Source organism: Sceloporus occidentalis, unplaced genomic scaffold (genome assembly GCF_023333645.1).
Source record: "Sceloporus occidentalis isolate IW3139 unplaced genomic scaffold, rSceOcc1.0.p SCAF_18, whole genome shotgun sequence".
In the NCBI taxonomy this organism is placed as follows: Eukaryota; Metazoa; Chordata; class Lepidosauria; order Squamata; family Phrynosomatidae; genus Sceloporus; species Sceloporus occidentalis.
The window spans coordinates 10,205,001-10,207,500 of NW_028316998.1; the positions used below are offsets into that span (position 1 = coordinate 10,205,001).

At 37.5% G+C, this 2,500-nt stretch overlaps 1 non-coding gene across 1 annotated transcript; it reads right to left on the reverse strand.

Annotated features, from left to right (window-relative positions):
* Positions 1-635: 635 nt before the first annotated feature.
* On the reverse strand, positions 636-708 carry TRNAT-UGU (transfer RNA threonine (anticodon UGU)). The gene has a single exon. It is a non-coding gene; the product is annotated as a tRNA-Thr (tRNA).
* Between the last annotated feature and the right edge of the window lie 1,792 nt (positions 709-2,500).

Below are 2,500 nucleotides of genomic sequence, written 5' to 3' on the forward strand. Positions count from 1 at the left end.
TTGTTGATATGTTGCATGTTTACAATGACTAAAATAATATCTTTTATTTATTAAGCACCAACAAATTATGCAGCTCTGTACAAGTTAAATGGGACAGTTAACATACATAACAAATATACATTCACATCAGGAGATGAGAACCCTGTCCCTAAACTAGCCATTTGGTGTTATGGTACTTTTATACAAAGTTCAAGTGAGGAATAGTGGGCTTTTGAGAGTCCCACTCAATAGCTTGTGATCTGAAGAAAACGCACTTGCAAAGGCTCCAGTGAGATTTGAACACACGACCCCTGGTTTACAAGACCATTGCTCTAACCCCTGAGATATGAAGCCAAGTCTTGTAGGAAGCGTCCACGGAATTTTTTTATTTTTTTGTTGTTGATATGTTGCATGTTTACAATGACTAAAATAATATCTTTTATTTATTAAGCACCAACAAATTATGCAACTCTGTACAAGTTAAATGGTACAGTTAACATTCATAACAAATATACATTCACATTAGGAGATGAGAACCCTGTCCCTAAACTAGCCATTTAGTGTTATGGTACTTTTATACAAAGTTCTAGTGAGGAATAGTGGGCTTTTGAGAGTCCCACTCAATAGCTTGTGATCGCAAGAAAATACACTTGCAATGGCTCCGGTGAGATTTGAACACACGACCCCTGGTTTACAAGACCATTGCTCTAACCCCTGAGCTATGAAGCCAAGTCTTGTAGGAAGTGTCCACGGATTTTTTTTATTTTTTTGTTGTTGATATGTTGCATGTTTACAATGACTAAAATAATATCCTTTATTTATTAAGCACCAACAAATTATGCAGCTCTGTACAAGTTAAATGGGACAGTTAACATTCATAACAAATATACATTCACATTAGGAGATGAGAACCCTGTCCCTAAACTAGCCATTTAGTGTTATGGTACTTTTATACAAAGTTCTAGTGAGGAATAGTGGGCTTTTGAGAGTCCCACTCAATAGCTTGTGATCTCAAGAAAATGCACTTGCAAAGGCTCCAGTGAGATTTGAACTCACGACCCCTGGCTACGAGACCAGTGCTCTAACCCCTGAGCTATGAAGCCATGCCTTCAAATCCATGGATTTTTTTATTTTTTGTTGTTGACATGTTGCATGTTTACAATGACTAAAATAATATATTTTATTTATTAAGCACCAACAAATTATGCAGCTCTGTACAAGTTAAATGGGACAGTTAACATACATAACAAATATACATTCACATCAGGAGATGAGAACCCTGTCCCTAATCTAGCCATTTGGTGTTATGGTACTTTTATACAAAGTTCTAGTGAGGAATAGTGGGCTTTTGAGAGTCCCACTCAATAGCTTGTGATCTGAAGAAAATGCACTTGCAAAGGCTCCAGTGAGATTTGAACACACGACCCGTGGTTTACAAGACCATTGCTCTAACGCCTGAGATATGAAGCCAAGTCTTGTAAGGAGCGTCCACGGAATTTTTTTATTTTTTTGTTGTTGATATGTTGCATGTTTACAATGACTAAAATAATATCTTTTATTTATTAAGCACCAACAAATTATGCAGCTCTGTACAAGTTGAATGGGACAGTTAACATACATAACAAATATACACATGCATCAGGAGATGAGAACCCTGTCCCTAAACTAGCCATTTAGTGTTATGGTACTTTTATACAAAGTTCTAGTGAGGAATAGTGGTCTTTTGAGAGTCCCACTCAATAGCTTGTGATCTCAAGAAAACGCACTCGCAAAGGTTCCAGTGAGATTTGAACTCACGACCCCTGGTTTAAACTAGCCATTTAGTGTTATGGTACTTTTATACAAAGTTCTAGTGAGGAATAGTGGGCTTTTGAGAGTCCCACTCAATAGCTTGTGATCTCAAGAAAACGCACTCGCAAAGGTTCCAGTGAGATTTGAACTCACGACCCCTGGTTTAAACTAGCCATTTAGTGTTATGGTACTTTTATACAAAGTTCTAGTGAGGAATAGTGGGCTTTTGAGAGTCCCACTCAATAGCTTGTGATCTCAAGAAACCGCACTCGCAAAGGTTCCAGTGAGATTTGAACTCATGAACCCTGGTTTACAAGACCCCTGGTTTACAAGACCTGAGCTATGAAGCCAAGTCTTGTAAGAAGCATCCACGGATTTTTTTTATTTTTTTGTTGTTGATATGTTGCATGTTTACAATGACTAAAATAATATCTTTTATTTATTAAGCACCAACAACTAAACTAGCCATTTAGTGTTATGGTACTTTTATACAAAGTTCTAGTGAGGAATAGTGGGCTTTTGAGAGTCCCACTCAATAGCTTGTGATCTCAAGAAAATGCACTCGCAAAGGTTCCAGTGAGATTTGAACTCACGACCCCTGGTTTAAACTAGCCATTTAGTGTTATGGTACTTTTATGCAAAGTTATAGTGAGGAATAGTGGGCTTTTGAGAGTCCAACTCAATAGCTTGTGATCTCAAGAAAATGCACTTGCAAAGGCTCCAGTGAGAT